Source organism: Loxodonta africana, chromosome X, assembly GCF_030014295.1.
Source record: "Loxodonta africana isolate mLoxAfr1 chromosome X, mLoxAfr1.hap2, whole genome shotgun sequence".
NCBI lineage: Eukaryota > Metazoa > Chordata > Mammalia > Proboscidea > Elephantidae > Loxodonta > Loxodonta africana.
Window position 1 is genome coordinate 130,427,571 of NC_087369.1, and position 23,250 is coordinate 130,450,820.

Consider the following 23,250-nt stretch of genomic DNA (forward strand, 5'->3'; position numbering starts at 1 on the left):
TATTCCAGAAGTATCTCCAGCATTTTAAGAGAAACACGGGTTCTAGTTCATAGTTTTAATATCATCTGTTCATTGATGTCACCACACACCTGTCAGTTTGTGGTACCATAGTGGCTTGTGTGTTGCTGTGATGCTGGAAGCCATGCCACTGGGTATTTCAAATATCAGCAGGTCACCCATGGTGGACAGGTTTCAGCTAAGCTTCCAGACTAAAACAGACTAGAAAGAAGGACCTGGTGGTATGCTTCTGAAAAAATTGGCCAGTGAAAACCTTATGAATAGTAGCAGAACATTGATATAGTGCCGGAAGATGAGCCCCCAGGTTGGAAGCACTCAAAAGACGACTGGGGAAGAGTTGCCTCCTCAAAGTAGAGTCGACCTTAATGACACGCATGGAGTTGAGCTTTCGGGACCTTCGTTTGCTGATGTGGCATGACTCAAAATGAGAAGAAACAGCTGCAAACATCCACTAATTATCGGAACGTGGAATGTACAAAGTATGAATCTAGGAAAACTGGAGGTTGTTAAAAATGAAATGGAACACATAAAGATCAGTATCTTACGCATTTAATGAGCTGAAATGGACTGGTATTGGCCATTTTGAATCAGACAATCATATGGTCTACTATGCTGGGAATGCCAAATGGGAGAGGAATGACATCATCTTCATCATGAAAAAGAACATTTCAAGTTCTACGCTGAAGTACGCTATCAGTGATAAGAAAATATCCATATACCTACAAGGACAACCAGCTAATAAGACTATTATTCAAATTTACGAACCAACCACTAATGCCACAGATGAAGAAATTCAAGATTTTTACCAACTTCTGCAGTCTGAAATTGATCAAACACACATTCAAAATGCATTGATAATTACTGGTGACTGGAATGCGAAGGAAACCCTGGTGGAATAGTGCTTAAGGATTCGGGTGCTAACCAAAACTACGGCATTTGAATCCACAAGGCGCTCCATGGAAACCCTATGGAGCAGTTCTACTCTGTCCTATAGGGTTGCTATGAGTCAGAATCGGCTCTACAGTGATGGGTTGGTTTGTTTGTTTGTTTTTTGGTTTTGGAAAGCAAAAGTTGGAAACAAAGAAGGATTGGTAGTTGGAAAATATGGCCTTGGTGATAGAAATGACACTGGAGATCACATGATTGAATTTTGCAGGACAAACGACTTATCTTTTTTCAACAACATAAGTGACGACTATGTATGTGGACCACACTGGATGGAATACACAGGAATCAAATCGACTATATCTGTGGAAAGAGACAATGGAGAAGCTCCATATCATCAATCAGAACAAGGCCAGGGGCCAACTGCAGAACAGACTATCAATTGCTCACATGCAAATTCAAGTTGAAACTGAAGAAAATTAAAACGAGCCCATGAAGAGCCAAAATAATACCTCAAGTATATCCCACCTGAATTTGGAGACCTTCTCAAGAATAGATTTGGTACACTGAACACTAATGATCAAAGACTAGACAAGTTGTGGGAAGACCTCAAGGATATCGTACGTGAAGAAAGCAAAACGTCATTTTAAAGACAGGAAAGAAAGAAAAGACCTAAATGAATGTTAGAAAAGGCTATGACGCTTGCTCTTGAAAGTAGGGTAGCTAAAGCAAATGGAAGAAAGGATGATGTAAAAGAGCTGAACAGACAATTTCAAAGGGCAGCTTGAGAAGACAAAGTATTATAATGAAATGTGCAAAGACCTGGAGTTAGAAAACAAAAACAGAAGAATACACTTGACATTTATCAAGCTGAAAGAACTGAAGAAAAAATTCAACCCTCAAGTGGCAATGTTGAAGGATTCTGTAGGCAAAATATTGAATGACACATGAAATATCAAAAGAAGATGAAAGGACTACACAGCCACTATACCAAATGAATTGTTTGACAGCTTAACCATTTCAGGAGGTTCCATATGAAAAAAAATCAATGGTATTGAAGGAAGAAGTTCAAACCGCACTGAAGGCATTGGAGAAAAACAAGGCTCTAGGAATTCACAGAATACCAATTGAGATGTTTCAACAAACAGATTCACTGGAAGCACTCACTTGCCTATGCCAAGAAATTTAGAAAACAGCTACCTGGCCAACTGACTGGAAGAGATCCATATTTGTGACCATTCCAAAGAATGGGAATCTAACAGAATGCAAAATTATCAAACAATATCATTAATATCACATGAAAGTAAAATTTTGCAGAAGATAACTCTAAAATGTTTGCAGCAGAAATCAACAGGGGACTGCCAGAAAGTCCAGCTGGATTCTGAAGAGGATGTGGAATGCGAGGTATCATTGCTGATGTTAGATGGTTCTTGACTGAAAGCAGAGAATACCAGAGAGATGTTTACCTGTGTTTTATTGACTATGCAAAGGCATTCTACTGTGTGGATCATAACAAATTATGGATACATTATGAAGAATGGGAATTCCAGAACACTTAATTGTGCTAATGAAGAACCTGTACGTAGACCAAGAGACAGTTGTTTGAACAGAAAAAGAGGATACTGCGTGGTTTAAACGCAGGAAAGGTGTGGGTCAGAATTGTATCCTTTCTCTATACTTATTCAATCTGTTGTTGTTTTAGGTACAGTTGAGTTGGTGCTGACTCATAGCAACCCTATATGCAACAGGACGAAACACTGCCCAGTCCTGCGCCATTCTCACATTTGTTGCTGTGTTTGAGCCCATGTTGCAACTACTGTGTCAGTCTGTCTCGTTTGAGGGTCTTCCTCTCTTTTGCAGATCCTCTGCTTTACCAAGCATGATGTTCTTCTCCAGGGAATGGTCCCTCCTGATAACTTATCTGAAGTACCTGAGACTAAGTCTCGCCATCCTTGCTTCCAAGAAGCACTGGCTGTACTTCTTCCAAGACAGATTTGTTCCAACTTAATAGTGACCCTATGTAAAACAGAATGAAACACTGCCCGGTCCTGTGCCATCCTTACAATTGCTGTTATGCTTGAGCTCATTGTTGAAGCCGCTGTGTCAATCTACCTCGTTGAGGGTCTTCCTCTTTTCCTCTGACCCTGTACTCTGGCAAGCATGATGTCCTTCTCCAGAGACTGATCCCTCCTGACAACATGTCCAAAGTATGTAAGACACAGTCTCGCCGTCCTTGCTTCTAAGGAACGTTCTGGTTGTACTTCTTCCAAGACAGATTTATTCATTCTTCTGGCAGTCCATGGTATATACAGTATTCATCACCAAAACCATAATTCAAGGGCATCAATTCTTCTTTGGCCTTCCTTATTCACTGTCTAGCTTTTCCATACATATAAGGTGATTAAAAATACTATGGCTTGGGTCAAGCGGACCTTAGTCCTCAAAGTGACACCTTTTTAACACTTTAAAGAGGTATTTTGCAGCAGATTTGCCCAATGCAGTATGTCCTTTGATTTCTTGACTGCTGCTTCCATGGGTGTTGATTGTGGATCCAAGTAAAGTGAAATCATTAACTTCAGTCTTTCTCCGTTAATCATGATGTTGCTTATTGGTTTGAGTTGTGAGGATTTTTGTTTTCTTCATATTGAGGTGTAATCCATGAAGGCTGTAGTCTTTGATCTTTATCAGTAAGTGCTTCAAGTCCTCATCACTTTCAACAAGCAAGGTTGTGTCATCTGCATATTGCAGGTTGTTAATGAGCCTTCTACCAATCCTGCTGCCATATTCATCTTCATATAGTCGAGCTTCTCAAATTATTTGCTCAGCATACAGGCTGAATAAGTGTAGGAGGAGATTACAACCCTGATGCGCATCTTTCCTGAGATTAAAGCCTGCAGTATCCCCTTTTTGTGTTCAAACAAATGTCTCTTGGTCTATGTACAGGTTCCTCAGTAGCACAATTAAGTGTTCTGGAGTTCCCATTCTTTGCAATGTTATCCATAATTTGTTATGAACCACAGAGTCAAATGCCTTTGCATAGTCAATAAAACACAGTTAAACACCTTTCTCATATTCTCTGCTTTCAGCCAAGATCCATCTGAAATCAGCAACGATACCTTCCATTTCACGTCCTCTTCTGAATCCAGCTTGACCCTCCGTCAGTTCCCTGTCAATGTACTGCTGCAACTACTTTTGAATTATTGTCAGCAAAATTTTACTTGCGTGTAATATTAATGATATCATTTGATAATTTCCACATTCTGTTGGATCACCTTTCTTTGCAATGGGCACAAATATGGATCTCTTCCAGTTGGTTGACCAGGTAGCTGACTTCTAAATTTCTTGATGTAGACAAGTGAGCACTTCTAGCACTACATCCATTTGTTGAAACGTCTCAATTAGTATTTGGTCAACTCCTGGAGCCTTGTTTTTTCTCTGATGTCTTTATTACAGCTTGGACTTTTTCCTTCAGTACCATCAGTTCTTGATCATATGCTACCTCCTGAAATGGTTGAATATCGACCAATTCTTTTTGGTACGATAACTCTGTGTATTCCTTCCATCTTCTTTTGAAGCTTCATGCATCATTCAATATTTTGCCCACGGAATCCTTCAAAATTGCAACTCGAGGCTTGAACTTTTTCTTCTGTTCTTTCAGCTTGAGAAATGCTGAGCATGTTCTTCCGTTTTGGTTTTCTAACTAGCAGGTCTTTGTACATTTCATTATAATACTTTGTCTTCTTGAGCTGCCCTTTGAAATCTTTTGTTCAACTCTTACTTCATCATTTCTTTCGTTTGCTTTAGCTACTTTACATTAAAGAGCAAATTTCAGAGTCTCTTTTGACATCCGTTTTGTTTTTTTTATTTCTTTCCTGTCTTTTTAATGGCCTTTTGCTTTCTTGATGTGCCATGTCCTTGACGTCATTCCACAACTCGTCTAGTCTTAGGTCGTTAGTGTTCAATGTGTCAAATCTCTTCTTGAGATGGTCTCCAAATTCAGGTAGCATGTACTCAAGGTCGTGTTTTGGCTCTTATTGCCTTTTTTTAATCCACCACATGTCTATCAGTTTATCATACTCCGGTGGCTTGTGTGTTGCTGTGATGCTGGAAGCTATGTCACTGATATTTCAAATGCTAGCACAGTCAACCATGGTGGAAAGGCTTCAGCTGAGCTAAGACCAACTAGGAAGAAGGACCTGGCAGTCTACTTCTGAAAAAAATGGCCAGTGAAAACCTTATGAATAGCAGGGGAACATTGTCTGACATAGCGCCTGAAGATGAGTCCCTCAGGTTTGAATGCACTCAAAATATGACTGGGGAAGAGCTGCCTCCTCAAAATAGAGTCAGCCTTAATGACATGGATGGAATAGAGCTTTTGGGAGCTTCATTTGTGGATATGGCAAAACTCAAAATGAGAAGAAACAGCTGTAAACATCTAATATTCAGAATGTGGAATGTACAAAGTATGAATCTAGGAAAATTGGAAGTCCTCAAAAATGAAATGGAATGCATAAAGATCGATATCTTTGGTATTAGTGAGCTGAAATGGACTGGTATTGGCTATCAGACAAAAAATAATCCGAGGAGCTCTATTATATGAAGAGGAATTTGGCATTAGGATTGGAATAAGACTCATTAACAATCTTATGTTTGGAGGGAGACTCTTTAACAAATTACAATATGCAGATGACACAACCTTGCTTGCTGAAAGCTAAGAGGACTTGAAGCACTTACTGATGAAGATCAAAGCTTTCAGTATGGATAATACCTCAACATAGAGAAAACAAAAGTCTTCACAACTGGACCAGTAAGCAACATCATGATAAATGAAGAAGATATTGAAGTTGTCAAGGGATCGCATTTTACTTGAATTCACAACCAACACCCACTGACTCAGCAGTCAAAAAATCAAATGACATACTGCATTGGGCAAATCTCAAAAATACCTCTTTAAAATGTTGAAAAGGAAAGATGTCACTTTGAGGACTAAAGTGCACTTGACCCAAGTTATGGTATTTTCAGTTTCCTCATACACGTGCGAAAGCTGGACAATGAATAAGGAAGACCAAAGAAGAATTGATGCCATCAAATTATGGTGTTGGTGAAGAATATTGAATATACCATCGACTGCCAGAAGAATGAACAAATCTGCCTTGGAAGAAGTGCAGCCAGAATGTTCCTTAGAAGAGAGAATGACAAGACTTCATCTCAGGTACTTTGGAAACATTAGAAGGGAACAGTCCGTGGAGAAAGACATCATGCTTGGTAAAGTAGAGGATCAGCAAAAAGAGGAGGATCTTCAATGACATAGATTGACACAGTGGCTGCAACCATGGCTCAAACATAGCAACAATTGTGAGGATGGCATAGAGCTGGGCAGTGTTTCGTTCTGTTGTATATAGGGTCACTATGAGTCAGAACTGACTTGATGATACCTTACAACAACACAGTATTCCATAGTATGTATATATCATAATGTATTTACTATATCCCTCCTGGTGAACATTCAGGATTTTCCCTCAATTTTTCACTTATACAAATAGTGTTCTAATGAATATCCCTGTGTGTATATCTTTGTGTATTTGTTCAAGCATTCCTCTACAGCAGAGCCCTGTAAGTGAAAATGATGCTGGGTCAGTCTGTGCATTTTAAATTTTAAAAGTTACTGCCAAATTATTTTTTAAGAGGGCCAAATCAATTTACACTCCTACTCAGAGTGTATAGTAGTGCCAGCTTCCTCACATCCTTGCCAACATTGAATAGTATTAATCTTTTATAATCTTTCCAATCTGACAAACAAAAATGCTATCTCATTTTGTTTAATTTGCTTTCGTTTAAAAAATTTAATGAGCTTTGATATCTTTTTCTAGATGCAACAACTATTCATTGCAGAAAATATAAAAAACACCAAAAGTATATAAAGAATTTTTTAAATCCGTAGTTCTACCCAGGGATGAATTAACCAGTAAACAAGGTATGCACAGGCTATCCTTAAGTAGGACAAATACAGGCTTACCAGTTTTTTCTTACGTATGTTTTCCCACAAATTGGCCATTTTATATAATAGTTTTGTGTGGTTCTTTTAACCTAACATTTTATCATGTGCTCTCTCCCATGGTATTAAATATTCTTTAAAAACATAAAATTTAAGGCTGCATAATATTCTAGTATGTAGATATCATGTAATCTATTTAACCTGTCCCCTATTGTTTGAACCAACTCTATGTCAACTAACAGCAACCTATTGTCTGTGGGACATTTAGGTTGGTTCCTAAATATTTCTGGTATTATAAATGATGTTGTTATGATGATCCTTGAACATAAATCTGTGTGTACTAATGCAAAGTATACTTGTAAATTAACAGAAAATAAATAGCCAAGAGGTAATAAAAATATCAAAACAGGTCTTCAGATAATAATCAGATCTGTTCCCTGATAAAGTTCTGCAATAGTGAATTTCAACAGAGTTTTTATCCGCTACAGTTCTTAAAATGAGAATAGCTCTAAAACTGGGAATAAATAACAAGGTGATGGCCATGTCAGCTACACTCAACTGAGATGACCAGCCTCACCCTTTCCACTGACTTTTTATTTAAATCCCGTGATTAATCCTACAAACTCATGCTATGCTATACTTAAATGTAATATAACCCTTCCCAGGTAGATATTGTGGTCTTGACTCCTCATTAAAGACAAATGAGATGACTCAGAGCTAGTTGGAGGCCTATGTTAGAAGGCATAGAGGGGCACTCCTATGATAGCAGGCCAGAATCACCTCACCATTAGTTACAACTTAACTATTCTTACAAGTGAAAGGGGGAGAGGAAAGGGTGTTTCAAAATCTAGTATCTTCCCACAGAAAAGGAAATATATCAGAATAAGTGAGAATCAAAGTTTCCTCATTTGAGGTCACAGAAGTTATGGGGTGAAAGGCTGGAAAAGTTCAGGAGAAGAAAAATGTTTAGGCATTGAGTAGAAAATAGCGCTGTGTCCTGTATGAATCAGTTGTACTATGTTTGATAAACAAACATCTATGACACACATTGCAAAACATAGATTAAGAAACCTCTGGGCAGAGGGCAAAGCATCATACGTACAAGTGTAATGAGGCACTTAGCCAGTATACAGAGAGGAACATGGCTTCAGCACTTAGAAGCGTATGTCCCTGGGCCCCCCCCCCCGCCCTTTTTTTAAACTGGTTCTGTTGATCCAGGTTTGAACTGAGGTAACAGTTTTAATTTCTGCACATGTAACACGAACTTCTCAAATAGAATTTTAGAGCTGTAAGCGACTTGGACTTTAAAGATCATTTAGAGTCCAACTATTTATTTACGAATGAGGAAATTGGGCCTCCAAAAAGTTAAGTCATTTGTCCAGGGTTACAAAACAAATTATTTTAGAACTGGGACTAAAATACAGATTCCTTGACCTCTGGTTCAATACTCATCCTATTTTGCCACATTACCTACCTCATACTAACTTCCCAGAGGTTTTATAATCTAACTGCAAGTTCATAACCACAATTATGAAAGTGCTTTGAATTGTTTGGATAAAAAATATCAGGAGTATCTAAGGAAAACAGGAAAATATGGTCTACTCAATTTATGCGGAATGTGCCTGAGGAAGCATGTGGATTTTTTGAGGGGAAGATGATTTCTTTTCTTTTACGTAATTCTTGAAAGAAAAAAAAAGGAAACATTTCCAGTGTATTTTTGGTTATCTGCATGTGCTCAATCTACCCCTCCACTAAGGTCCATTCCAGGTTGTAACCTCCTCCTTACTCAAGGAATGCACGGAGTTGATAGTAGGCTTGCTCCATTTACAGGTGTGTCCCTTACTACCTGTCTGCCATTTTTTCCCACCTGCCACTTTTGACATTCCTGCTATTTCATTTAACTGTATTAGAAAATAATCAAGGCCCTGACTCAAGGAAGCAATTAATCCAAAGCACTGATGGCCCACATGAACTATAAGCCTCCTCTAGCCTGAGACCAGAAGAGCTAGATGGTTCCCGGCTACCACTTCCAACCGCTCTGACCAGGAACACAATAGAAGGTCCCGGTTAGAATGGGTGAAAAACGTACAACAAAGTTCAAATTCATAAAAAAGACCAGACTTACAGGTCTAATAGAGATTGGAGGAACCCCTGAGACTACTGCTCTGAAACACCCTTCAAACTTGGAACTAAAGCCATTCCCAGAGTCCATCTTTCAGCCAAATAATAGACTGGCCTGTAAAATAAACAATACCACCAGTGAGGCGTGTGCTTCATAGAAGAATCAACAAAACCCAAACCCGTTGCTGACTGGTCAATTCCGACTCATGGCGACCCTGTAGGACAGAGTAGAACTGCCCCCGTAGGGTTTCCCAGGAGCAGCTGGTGGATTCGAACTGCCACCCTTTTGGTTAGTAGCCATAGCTCTTAACCACTGCACCACCAAGGCTCCAACAATCAACTATAGGAGACTAAAAGGGCAACATTCTCCCAAAAGCAAAGGTGAGAAGGCAGGAAGGGACAGGGAAACAGGAGGAAGGGAAGCAGGGAACCCAGGGCAGAAATGGGGAGAGTACTGATACATTGCAGGGATTGCAACCAATGTCATGGAAAATTTCGTGTGTGAATTATAGTATAGAAAATTAATTTGCTGTGTAAACTTCTACCTAAATCACAACAAAATGTTCAAAGAAAAAAGAAAATAATCAAGGCAATTTTAAGACATATCAGAAAGGTATTTTTCCAGTGTTGCATAACATGCAACACCCTTAGGGGTTGGGGCCAGGAAGGCATTTGGGGCACTGTGGAATATAATTTTGTAAGAATAGCTCAGGCTTTCATTCTTGATTGCTTCTGATCCTTCCATCTTCTGCCCTATGTAAAAGGAACTCTGAAAGTTTGCAAATTTCCTAAAATAAGAAATAATCTACATTGAAAGTTCAAAACCAAAGATCGTAAACTTTCAATTTTTAGAAGCTGGTGAAACAAAGTGTCAAAGATGGAACTGCTGACAGTCATCTCTCAGAAAATAAAACTGAGTAGACCGAGTTCCCTTGGGGTAACATTTATGTTCAGTAAGGTTTTCATGCTCATTTCTTTTCACTCATTTTTGAAGAATGAATGTTTTCTTTTTCTGCTTATGACCCTAAGTCTTAACACCTAAGTCTTAAGAGTTTCATTTCTTTTACTATAGCAGTGATGCTTTCATCTGTCCTTAAGGGTTTTCCTGTTTTTCTCAAATGGGCAAAAACTAGGATAAAGATTTTCATTATTTAAAAAAAAAAATCTAAATAAATTCCTAATTACTTGAATAAATTATTCATTTACATGCAAAATAACAAAATCGTTTTATGATCTAACCAAATTTATATAATACACAGTGCACTCCTAAGAGTCCCTGGACGGTGCAAACAACACACTTAGCTGCTAATTGAAAAGTTAGTTGTTCAAGTCCATCCAGAGGTGCCTCAGAAGAAAGTCCTGGTGATCTACTTCCAAAAAATCAGTCATTGAAAATTATGGCGCACAGTTCTACTCTGACACACATGGGGTCAACATGAGTCAGAATTGACTGGACAGTAACTGGCAGTGTGCTCTTGAATGGTGTGGCATTAAACTATAAGTGGTTCTTTAAAAAGAAATTTTATTCCTAAATTTCCATTTATCCTTAAGAAGCTAAAGAAGCAGAAAATGTTTCCTACAAATTCAGAATTTCCAGAATTTAAAAAGTATTACTCCAAAGCTCATTTATCCACTCATTCATTCATCCAACAAACATTTATTTAGCTCTGACTCTGTGCCAGACTAGGTGTGGGGCACTACAGAGAGAGAGTTCAGCTAAAGAGACATGGTCACTGCTCTCAGGGAGTTTTATGTTAATGTAGAAGACAAATAAATAAGATAACACCAGAAGGGATAAGTGCTATGGACAACATAAGATCTCAAGAGTGTATTTTGTGTGGAGGTTTACTTTAGCTAGGGTGATTAGGAAAGGCCTTTCTGAGAAGCTGACGTTTAAGCAGAGACGTGAATGATGAAAGGGAGCCAATGATACCCAGATTTAGGGGAAGAGTGGTCCAGGCAGAAGAATAATCAAGTGCAAAAGTCATAAAGCCACTCTGGGCTTGGGCCTTGTGGGACTGGAAGCATCATAGAGAGCCAAGGGTGGAGAGGTATGGAAAGAAGTCAGAGAGGTGTGGGGTAGGGGGGTCCAATTTTTTAGGATTTTATAAGCCATGTTAAGGAGCTTGCTTTTATTCAAAGTGTACCTATATGCTGAAATGTCTTTGCAGACCAACAATAATCTGGCCAAAGCAGTAGATTAAAAGCATTGGTAAAATACACGCACACAGTTAAAAGGGGATATACAAGACTGGTTTTCTGACTTCATCTAGAAATTAATTTGGCTGTGAGAAATTAATTTGGTCAACCCAGAAGATTGTTTTCCTTCCCTCTAGTCCAAGGTTTCTCAACCTCAGACTATTGACATTTTGAGTCAGATAATTCTTTATTGTGGGCAACTGTCCTATGCCTTTGTAGGGTGTTTAACAGCAACCCTGGCCTCTGTCCACTAAATGCCAATCAATAGTAGCCCACCCAACCCCAGTTGTGACAACCACAAATATATCCTGACATTTCTAAATATCTTCTGGGGGCAAAATTGACCTTGGTTGAGAATCATTATTATAATACAAGGCAAGGAAGTGAAAGGGCATGATGTAGAGGAGGTAGACCTTGGAAGAAATGGTGTTTTGTTTTTACATTCCTCTTCCCTACCTCCATGCTCATTCCAAAGCCTCCCTTGATTTCTCTGCCTCTGGAACTTATACATTGGTGCTAAGTAAATATTCAGTAAATTCATTCACTGCAGACTGCCAATCTGTAGACATCGAGCCAAAATTTGCTTCAATAAGAGGGTTGTGGGTAGAGGATACCACTGGATTAGAATTGTCTGGGTAGCGGCCTCAACTTTCCAGCTCATTTTGTTTATACCAAGCCTTAGAGAAACTAAACCTATGGTATGTCTACAGAACACCAAAGGAATTACTCATTCTAACAAAGTTTTCTGAAAACACAACTTTTATTCACTTACTTCAGTTATAAAATTAGACCTGCATTTCTAGTTGTAATATCTCCTAAAAGAATAGAACATCAGAGGCTCTAGAACAGGGTTTCTCAATCTCAGCACTATTTACATTTTGGGCCAGATAATTCTATTGTTGTGGGGGGCTGTCTTGTGCATGGTAGGATGTTGAGCAGTAGTGGCCTTCCCTGCCCCCTCGTGACAATCAAAAATGTCTGCAATAAATATCCATGAGTCCATACTGATGTAGATAAATGATTGGATAAATGAATAAATGGGGGAGAAGAGACAAATGTCCCATACAAAAGAATTCCAAATAATTTTATGTAGATACTCCCCAGTCAAGGAACTGGAGCATAACTCCCCACCCTTCAAATGGGGGCTGCACATAGTGACTTGCTTTCAAAGAGTGGAGAAACCTCACAAACGCTATTTTGGAAAGATGATCAAGGTTAACGTTATCAGTGATAAGTCATGTTGGTTGCATGTATCCTTGATATGATACAATGAAAATGGCACTTGACCTCTATGGTCTACCCCATTATACCAAAAAAAAGTATAACTCCAGTCTAATCATGTGAATAACATCATGTTCCGATTGAGAGACATTCTACAAAATACTGACCAGTACTCCTCAAAAGTGTCAAGGTTGTCAAAAACAATGAAAGTCTGAGAAACTGGCACAGCCCAGAGGAAACTGAAGAGACATGATGACTAAATGACATGTGATATCCTGGATGGATCCTGGAACAGAAAAAAGACATTAGGTAAAGACTAAGGAAATCTGAATAAAGTATGAACTTTGGTTAATAATAATGTATCAATATTGATACCTTAATTGTAACAAGTGTATTGTATGAATGTACGATGTTAACAATAGGGGATACTAAGTAGAGGCATATGAAACTCTTTTCTATGTTTGCAACTTTTTCTGTTAACTCTAAAATATTATTCTAAGATAAAAACTTTATTTCAGAAAAATATCTGCAGACATTGCCAAATGTTCCCTAGGTGGCAAAATCTCCCTCAATCGAGAGCCACTGCTATTGGCCAGTCTAGCCATTTGATTTTTCATTATAGCACTTTCCACCTTTTACAATATTTTCACATCTCCAGGCTCTCCTTTGTGTGGTCAGCAACTCTTGGCATTCAAGAATACTTCTTATGACTTTAAGATCTCCTGAGTCCTCACCTACAGCTTCCAGAACTTTCCTCCTCTCCACTTTTGGCTGACCAGTCACAGCATACCAATTGCAGTGGGGTTTGATATCATTTCTCCTGTGGGTAACACTATCAAACAAATCAAGTCTCTAAATTCTTCAAGACTTGGAGAGTAATTTGACCTTTTTTTTCCTTTAAAAAAAGAAAGTTTGAAAATCTACATACTGAGATGACTGAGGGTTACTTGCACTTCATCACTGTTGCAGTAATAATAGTCTGAGAGTGATACTGTCTTCATATTAAGGCTGTTGTGCCCTGGAAAGATATTCCACTGATTTATGGAACAGAAGGCTTCAGTTGCAGATATGAAATAGAATTAATTTAAGGCAAAGAGGTTTGCCAAACTCAACGTCATCATTTTCCATATCATCTTATGATGAAAAACCATCTTACCTAGTGGTTGTTCAGCCATGAATACTAATTTCTATCCTCTTCTGAGTCTTAAAAAGGAAAGAACAAGAGAGGTTGGCTCAGTATTGAAATTAAACCTGAAAAAAAATGAAAGATAGCAGTAAGAAAGAAAAATAAAGGGAGTCATTGACTCTTCAGACATTTAATTCTCCTGAAATGTAGATTCTCTTTATACCACTGTTTCATTCCTCTGATATGCTCTTCCTATTCTCACCCCAGAAAAAAAAGAAAAAAAAACTTTTTTTTTTTGGAGCCTAATAGAAATTAAAAACAAACAAACAAACAAACCATTGCCGTCAAGTCAATTCCAACTCCTAGTGACCCTATAGGACAGAGAAGAACTGCATCATGGGGTTCCCAAGAAGCAGCTGGTGGATTCAAATTGCTGACCTTTTGTATAGCAGCTGAGATCTTAACCACTATGCTGCCAGTCTCCACAAAAATATAGCCTATGTGTTATTATATGTGTATGAGGTTGTCTTAGCCGGGCTGGAGCTAGTGCCAGAACTGTGTCTGAGAGAAATTAAATGACAATTTCCCCTATCCCTTCCTCTACATATTTGCATAAGTCTATATCCAAGGAGACTTTGGGATCTGGGCTGAAGCAGGAGTGATAATTTAGTTTTAGTTTGTTGTTTTTTGCTGGGGCACATGGAAGAAGAGAGAGAACTGATTGGCTCTTTCCATTTGAGTCCCAGTGGGGAGAAGGATAGAGCCAAAAGCTGAAGGAACCATTTTCATGAAGGACTTTCTGGGATTCTGAGCTCCAAGAGTGCCGTGGGGGACCTAAGTGACAAATTTATCATAGACTTACGTGAGAAGTCCATTATCTCGTACCTTAAGGATTGGCAGGTTTTGGAAATTTGGGAGCCAGAACTCTGACACAGACAATGCTGTTTTCGTGGAGGGCATCCACAGCCGAGGCAGTGATGAGGTACCTTGACTTGTAGGCGGAAGTATAAGAACATGAGTGGGCTTGTTACAAACACATGTGGTAACCACCCTGCTGAGATGGCCAGAAATAACTGGAGAGTTTTTGGAAGGGTGTTAAATTCCTTTGTGAGCAGGTGGGGGCTTGCAGCTGATAAAATGTGGATGTTAGTGTTAACGTGATCTCATTTCACCAGCTGGCAAAGCCTGGGATATTTGGATTGCATATTTCTTATTTTCTAGGCCCCACATCTAATAAGAATGGGGACTTCTTAAACATACCTCTATCTTAAAACAATACTGGCTCAAACCTAAGCCATAATTACCCTTCCAGATCTAAAGGGACCCTACTGCAACTTCTACTGAGAGTCCTTTGAGCTATCTTCTTTGACATCATAATAACTGGCTACTGCATTAATCCTTTTGCAAGTTTCCTAGAGTTTGTCTTCTTACATAGTCTCCTAAATCAACAATGACACTCCTCCTTCAGCAGAGTCACCTAGCTTATTTTTACTTTATACCCCTGTCTTAGTTATCTAGTGCTGCCATAACAGAAATACCACAAGTGGACGGCTTTAACAAAGAGAAATTTATTCTCTCACAGTCTAGTGGGCTATAAGTCTGAATTCAGGGTGCCAGCTCCAGGGGAAGGCTTTCTGTCTCTGTCGGCTCTGGGGGAAGGTCCTTGTTATCAGTCTTCCCTGGTTGAGAAACTTCTCAGCACAGGGACCCCAGGTCCAAGGGACATGCTATTCCCCTGGCTCTTGTTTCTTCGTGGTATGAGGTGCCCATGTCTCTCTGCTCACTTCTGCTTTTATATCTCAAAAGAGATTGACTTAAAATACAACCTAATATTATAGATTGAGCCCTGCCTCCTTAACATAACTGCCTCTAATCCTGCTTCATTAACATCATAGAGGTAGGATTTACAACACATAGGAAAATCACATCAAATGACAAAATGGTGGACAATCACATAATACTGGGAATCATGGCCTAGCCAAGTTGACACACATTTTTGGGGGATATAATTCAATCCATAACACCCCCCCTTAGTAAACTCTAAATATCCTTTTGTAAATGCTTCCCATGGAAGCCGCTTGCTTCTTTCAATGACCAGTGTTTCTTTTTATAAAAGTGGGTTTCCTTAATCCATTACTTTGCTGCAAATTCAGAGTTTTGTAACTCCTGAATAACTACAATCATTATTTTGCTTCTTGTCTAATTTCCTTTGAACTCTTTAGTCAAAATGGAATAGTACCCATTCATGTTCTTTTCATAGTGGCAGATACAGAAAAAAATTCAGTGAACACCAAGGTTTCTAGACTATATTAACACCTGACAAAAGATTTAGAAGGCACAAATGTCCCTGGGCTCTAGCAACATATCTTGTTGCCCAAGAATTTCTTTAAGGTACAGAGGTATTCCATAATAATATGCTTAGTTGTACTGCAGATGTTAGTGTCCTGACCATTCCCTCTTATCACTTAAAGGGGTGAACAAAAGTTGTGCAGTAGGTTCGTTTTTATCTTTGGCAGTCAGAACTAATGACCCAAAAAGAAACTTGGAAACTGGTTGTAAGAACAAGTCCAAAAGGGCTAGAGTAGTGGAGAGTGCCATAGAGAAGGCTGGATTTGAGCTGGACAGGCACTGAAGGATGGCAGAGAGGATGAGACAGCTCTTCCTTGGAAGAGGAAACAGTGTGAGTGAAGACAGAGACTGGGAATGAACAGAGCACGTTGGGGAGAGTCAGGAGACTGGCCTGACTGGAGCAGAAGATTCAAGTTGGAGAAGAGTGAGAAGGAAGTTTGGGAGAGGCAGTCTGCAACTGGGAGTTGTTCTTTCAAGCTGTAAATGTGAAAAGCCACACAAATGGCAGCTAGATGTCTTTATACATACCAGTGTAGGGATCATTTTATTACAAATGAGACTCTCCAATCACTCTCCCACACTTGGAGCACTCTGCCAACAGTGTCATCTTTTAATAATACAATGGGAGGTGATGATGAGGCAGATACGGATCAAAGTAAACATAGAAAAGAATGGCTTGAGGGCAGACATTTTACAAACATCTTTGTATAAGCACACACTTATTGCTCCACCTAAGGAAGTTTTTAACAGTTTACAGTTAACTTACAGAAGTCAATTTCTTACAGAAAACTTAACCCTTGCCCAGGAAGAATAACAGCTATTTGATCAATCATGCACTTAATACACAATTTTGTGTTTCTTTCTAGCCTGCCAATATTTCGGTGAGCAATTTTCTCTTTAACACAAATCAGATTACTTTTTTTTTGTTTTTAAATTTTTTTTTCTGAGTTGTAGAGATAACATCTACACTGAAAGGTGGCATTAAAAGCACAATGGACAAAATGTTAAAAAATTAAATTATTCTAATGACACCAATAACATTGGTGACATTCCCTAAATGCCCATTGACAGATGAATGCATTAACAAAATGTGGTACATATATACCCATACCCATTCCTGTTGCCGTCAAGTCGATTCTGACTCATAGTGGCCCTATAGGACAGAGTAGAACTGCCCCACAGGGTTTCCAAGGAGAAGCTTGTGTATTCGAACTGCTGACCTTTTGGTTAGCAGCGTGAGCTCTTATCTGCTGCGCCACCAGGGCCCCGGTACATATATACAATGGAATAATACACAGCCAGTAGGAGAAACAAAGTCTTGATGCATGCAACAATATAGATGGAGCTTGAAGATATTGTGCTGCGTGAAATAAGTCAATCACAAAAGGACAAATATTGTATGATCTCACTTATATAAAAAGACAAGAAAAGGCAAATGTATACAGACTGAAATTTATTAGTGGTTACTAGGGGCAGGAGGGAAGAGGAAAGGGGGGCTAATGATGATGGAAAATTGCATTGATTAAGGGTAGGATTGCACAACCGATTATTATAATTGCTTCAATAGGTTGTACACCTATAAAAGGGTGAATTGGCAAAAGCTGTGTGATATATATTCTCAACAACAACAACAATTGTATGATAAATATATTTACAATAATGACCCCCCCAAAAAAAGAGTAGCTACTGGGACTGCTTATGTACAACTAAAAACCTCGTGGAATTTGGTTCCTTGGTTTGGAGGTTTAGAATCACGGCTTTATGGGACATCCCGGCTAATTGGCCAAATAACACATTTAGCGCTTCTGTTCTACCTCCTAGTTCATTGCATAGGCCTGGGATCTTAAAAGCTTGCAAGCAGCCATCCAAGGTGTAACAATTGGTCTCTATTCACCTGGAGCAACAGAAGAAAAAAAGACTCAGGAATAGGAGGAGGATATGGAATGTGTGGCTAATTGCCTCCATGAACAACTGCCTCCTTGCCATGAGACCAGAAGAGCTGAATGGTGCCTGGCTACCACTGCTGAACATTTTGATCAAAGATTGTAAAGAAGAATCCTGATCAAAAAAGCGGGAAATGCAGAATAGAATTTCAAATTCTCATTGGCTCTAGACTTTCTGGAACCATGAAGGCTTGATGAACCCCCGAAACTATTGCTCTGAGATGATCTTTAAACCTTAAACCAAAAATATCCCCTGAAATTTTCTTAAAACCAAGCAATAGTTTAGCTTAACTAATTAAAAAAAAAGGTCTGCCTTGAGCATTATGCTCTATTAAGAACTGTCTGTATGGGATCGCATTGACAGCCGCAACTTAACAGGGTAGATAGGAACCTTAGGGGGCAGTGAGTTTATGTCAATGGGGAAGGAACAGCACAGAAAAGGAGGGTGAGGATGGTTTCCCGACTCAAAGAATGTAATCAAGGTCACTGAATTGTACACGTAGTAACGGTTGAATTGGTATATGGTTTGGTGTGTATATTCTCAACAGCAAAAAATAAATTTAAAAAATGAAAAAAAAATAAGGTGACATTCTTTACAATGATTTACATCAGAAATTACTGTTGCAAAACCCTATTTCCCTCATTATACTGATATTAAAATTTGTAAGAGTCATAACTAGGTCTATTTTTTTTTTGCAACCCTAGCGCCAAAAACCAACCCCATTACCATTCAGTCAATTCTGACTCATAGCGACCCTGTAGGACAAAGTAGAACTGCCCCATACAGTTTCCAAGGAGCACCTAGTGGATTTGAACTGCTGACCTTTTGGTTAGCAGCCATAGCTCTTAACCACCATGCCACCAGAGTTACCAGCCCTAGATCATACTGTTGCAAAATATAGGCAACTATTTGAACTTGGGCATGGTTATGGGAAGATCAAAAACTGGAAAGGCCCAGTATTTTTTTCCCAATGGAAAAAAAGGTATTGACTCAATGTATTTAAGTATACTCAGTCATTCACTCAACAAGTATTAAGAGTTGACTGTGTGCTGGGCCCTGTGGTAGTCACTAGGGATGTCGTGGTGAGTTCTTGCTCTCATGGAACTTACCAGTGGTGGAGGGAAAGACAGGTGATAACCCAATAGTCACACTAATCTAAAAAGCAACTGTGACAAGTGCTACAAAGAAGAGTACACAATGCTATGACACCTTATAACAGCAGGAGTTGACCTCCTCGGGGGGATCAAGGAAGGCTATTCCAAGGGAGTAACTCAAAAACAAGACCCAAAGGATGAATAAGAGGGAAGAAAGAAGGAACGAGTGTTCATACAGACAGAGAAACCAAAATATGCAAAGGCCCCGTGGCAGGCAGGAGCATGGTGACAGGAAGAACTTAAAGAAGACAAATGTGGCTGTAGTGCAAAGAGTGAGGGGACTTGAGATAAGGCTGGAAAAATAGTATGTTCCAGAAGATGCGGGACCTTGTAGGCCACATGAAGACATTTTGTCTTTATCATATCCGTAATGGGAAACCATAAAGGTTTTAAGCATGAGGATGATATGGCATTCATTATGAAGAGACCATTTTGGCTGTAGTCAGGTGAACAGATTGTGGGAGAGCCAGAGTAGATGTGGATAGATTAGGATGTTGCTAATGGGGATGGAAAGAAATGGATGGATTCTGGACATTTTTAGGAAGTAATATAAACAGAATTGACTTTTTTTTTTTTTTTTTGACAAAAGGCAGGCTATGGGGAGGGCGAGGAACACGAAGGTATCAAAATACACCTAAGTACAACTGGATAGAATGGTAGGGTAGTCCACTGGAAGAGGACCAAGTTTGGGGAGCAAGTTGATTTTGAGGAGGTACTTGGAGAGGTCAAGTCGGCAGTTGGATATATCTGCCTGAAGATCAGAGGATGAAAAGTCTGAACTGGAAATAGAGACTGGGGAATTCATCTGTGTGCAAGGGGTAATTGAGCTGTGGATGTTGGGTGAGTTGCCTAGGGAGAGAGTATAGATTGAGTTGAGGAGAAGACTGAGGACTGAGCCTCAAGAAAAGCCGACATTTGTAATGAAAAAGAGCCAATGACAATACATGGTTTATTTCTCTACTTCTGAAAGTCAGAAATCCTGACTTCTTCCTCTTGCTTTGCCACCCAGTTACTTGGTAACACTCAAAAAAGAACTCTCCCCTCTTTAAGTCAACATTACGTTTTCTGAAGGAGATCATGCCATTTTTATGAGTGGGTACTTTAGCTTTTTACCAAGTATTATTAGGAAGATGCTAGTAAATGATGCTTTAAATTTGGAATATAGAGGCAGAAATTTCACTTGTTAAAACATTAAGCCTTATTCTGAGAATGTGGGACCCAGAGAGAGAGAGCTGCTGTACTCTTTTCAGAGTGGTTCCTGCTGGGGTGGGAAAAGGGATAGCCCCTTTACTATTGTGATCTTCAAGGTGCTCGGGGTCCTACATGCCCAGCCATTCTCTGGGAGTAGAACTATGCTTTCAAGGTTTGTATACTTCCAGTCGATGACTGCTTTGGGAAAGAGGGGGAAAAAAAAGGCCAAGGATTTTCCTTCCTTTGTTAGCTCAATTAAGTAGTGCATATTTTTTATGTCCTTGGGGCCTGGAAGGAAGGAACAAGCTGATAATGTGGTCGATTCACCTTTTTGACCTTAGTCAAAAAGTTAATAATCTTTTTAGCAGGCAATGTGGGAGCAGTACATTCAGAGTCAGCATCTCTGGTTCTCATACTGACTCATATGCTGGGTCATCTTGGGGTAAATCATATAAACTCCTTCCATTTCAGTGTCAGTAATACCACTTGTCCCCCCATCTCTTGGGGTTTTTATGAGGGTCTTGATGAGATCACAGATCTAAAGCATTTTGAAAATGTCAGATATTATCATGCAAAAAAGTAAACCATCCACGGGAAGCCAGTCTATCTTGAATATGATACAACTTTGTTACACCACACATGTATCAATTCCTGTTCTCCTTTTCTTATTTCCAAATCATGTTTCTCTCCTTTGAGAATAAATCCTTCTGAGTGATTGCGATATATGCTTGCTGCTTCTACCACAACAACTAAATATCAAAATAAAACATTATTGTTATATTAATCAATGGTCCAGTTTACAAAGAGAAACTCTAAAACTAAAAAATACAAAACCAAGATCAGTTTTATCATAATATGAGCTCAAAGGCCTTGACTTAACCCACTAGGCCCTACATTATCCAATTCCCAACTATTTCTTTGACTTTATCTTGTACAGCTCCCCCCTGTTTTAGCCCTGTTGGCCTCCTCGCTCGTCCTTGAATAACATAAGCACCGTCTTGTCCCAAGGCCTTGGCATTGCTGCTACTTACTCAGAATGCAATTCCCCCTGACATCCCTCACTTCATTCAGGTCTCAGTGGATGGGAAGGACTTCCCTAACTAATTACCTTAATTACCCATATCTAAAATACACACCTCTGGCCCTCATCACCCTTCTCTCTCTCTCCCTCCTTTGTTATTCTTCCCAGCACTTATCACCACTTGACATCCCATACAGTATTTGTCTGTTTTCCTTTCAACAAGAACATAAGCTCCATGACAGCAGGGACTTTGGTCTGGTTTGTTCCACTGTTGTATTCTTGGCACTTAGATTAGTGCCTGGCACATAGTAGGCACAAGATAAATAGCTTTTGAATAAAAGAATGAAGGAACATATTCCTCCTGCTCCTCTGACTGGTAAAATCCTTCCTAACACAGCACCCTGCAACCATGCACTAAAGGAATTAGAATGGGACGCTAAGCAACGAGATGTTTCTATGGCCATGATCATTTGGCAGTCTTTGCAAAAATGCGGGGAGGAACATCAAGATCACACATGATATTTTGCCGTAAGAGAAGTCCTTAACGCCATCAGCAAAACTGGGCTGTGACAACTTTTGAGTAAATCTGGCTGCCTTGAAAATTCCTACAGATTCGCAAGTTCCCTTATGGCCACGGGGCTGTTGGTGGGAATTGGACATCTCATCTAGTTGTTCCATAAACTTGTTACCTTACCAAATTAAATGTGTTGGGGTCAGCAATGAGATGTGATTAGCATTGTCAGAATAGATTCACTGATAACCAAGTCCTGGGATATAACCAAGGAGCCCTGGTAGCACAGAGGTTAAGTGCTTGGCTGCTAACTGAAAGGTTGGCAGTTCGAACCCACCAGCTGCTCTGCAGGAGAAAGATGTGGCAATCTGCTCTCATAATGATTACAGCCTTGGAAATCCTATGGGCAGTTCTACTCTGTCCCATAGGGTCACTATGATTTGGAATCAACTTGATGACAATGGGTTTGGGATATAACCAGGTTACTGGCATTATCAGGATTCCTTGAGTGCCACAAATGGTTAAGCACTCGACTACTAGTCAAAATGTGTGTGGCTCAAGCATCCAGAGGTACCTCAGAAGAAGAGCCTGGTGATCTGCTTTTGAAAGGTCACAGCCTTGAAAACTCCATGGAGTACAGTTCTGTTCTGCAACACACGGGGTCACCATGAGTCAGAACAGACTCTCCGCCAACTGTTCCTTCCTTCCTTCATTTCTTTCTTTCTTTCTTTTTCTGTCTCCCTTTCCCTCTTCTTTTGTTTTCTAAAACGCACTGTAATAATGTTAGTTCATAGCAACACAAACCAGCGAAGAGAGGACATGAAAATTTACTGCTGCCAAATGCTGACCCCAAATGGCAGTTACCGTCACAGAAGGAAGAAGCAAATCTTTGTGTACAAACTGATGCACAATATGGCTTATCTGTTGATTGGAAGAATCTTGATTCTATTGGGATTGGGTGTCTATTTTTTAAATGATCCTTTGACCGAGATCATATGACCACTTTATGGAAGGAGGTGATGGTCTATCAGAGTACATCGCTGAACTAACAGAATCCATAAGAACAATGAACAAAATATAGAAAGCAAAATAGAGCTAAGCATTAGCTGTGGATATAGTCATGGCAGAACTGTTTGGATGCAGTCTATTAAATCATATCAGAAAACTGAATGAAATAGGTTAGGTTTCTCAGTCACGCCTTTTATTTAGTGAGATGTGTTCTCGTAATTTTTAAACTTTATAGAGTATGGCTTATTACTTTAGTACTATAGTTAATTAAATACCAATTGCTTACAAGGTAGAAGTAACCCAAGTATTGAGACATTTCCACTTCTTACATGCTCAGAGGTAGGCAGAATCCTAAGCAGTGAATACCAATACCTGGAACTATTTTTTCACTCCTTGGCAATGACCTGGGATGAGGTGAAACTCCTAGTAGAGAATTCTTTGTCTTCATCCTCTTCCTCCTCAACGTCATCTCAGAGGTGATACTCCTCGGAGAGAATTCTTTGTGTT

At 39.4% G+C, this 23,250-nt stretch overlaps 1 protein-coding gene across 5 annotated transcripts in view; it reads left to right on the top strand.

Moving 5' to 3' along the window:
• LOC111751848 (uncharacterized) overlaps positions 1-23,250 on the top strand; it is a 72,687-nt gene that overhangs the window by 4,802 nt on the left and 44,635 nt on the right. Inside the window, exon 3 of one of the 5 annotated variants that reach the window (XR_010319835.1) lies at positions 1-23,250. This exon is cut by the window's right edge and continues 32,257 nt beyond it. The exons of the other annotated variants lie outside the window; for them this stretch is intronic. The gene's annotated coding sequence lies outside the window, so the exon portion shown is untranslated. 5 annotated transcript variants of the gene reach the window in all.